Below are 321 nucleotides of genomic sequence, written 5' to 3' on the forward strand. Positions count from 1 at the left end.
TGATTAATATGTATTGTCATGGCTTGTTGGATTTTGGGTTCTTAAATGATTTATTATTAGGTGTTTGATGAAATCTCTGCCATCTTTGTTACTTAAATTCAATAAACATGGCGCGAACAAATTGACAGACGGGAATTATTCTTAATTTGTCTAATCATAGGGGTTGATTGTAATAACTTGTAAAAATTATATTTCATACCTAAGTTGAGGCGGATTCTATTGATAAGTTTGTAAAAAATTATATTTCGTATTATTAAATAAAGTCTGTTGGTTTTGCTGGTTTATTCCTTTCGCTTCGACTTTCGGAAATAAGAAATAAAT

The sequence above is a fragment of the Dendroctonus ponderosae genome, unplaced genomic scaffold (genome assembly GCF_020466585.1).
Source record: "Dendroctonus ponderosae isolate FM_Combo_2020 unplaced genomic scaffold, Dpon_F_20191213v2 Dpon_F_20191213_7, whole genome shotgun sequence".
Taxonomy (NCBI): domain Eukaryota; kingdom Metazoa; phylum Arthropoda; class Insecta; order Coleoptera; family Curculionidae; genus Dendroctonus; species Dendroctonus ponderosae.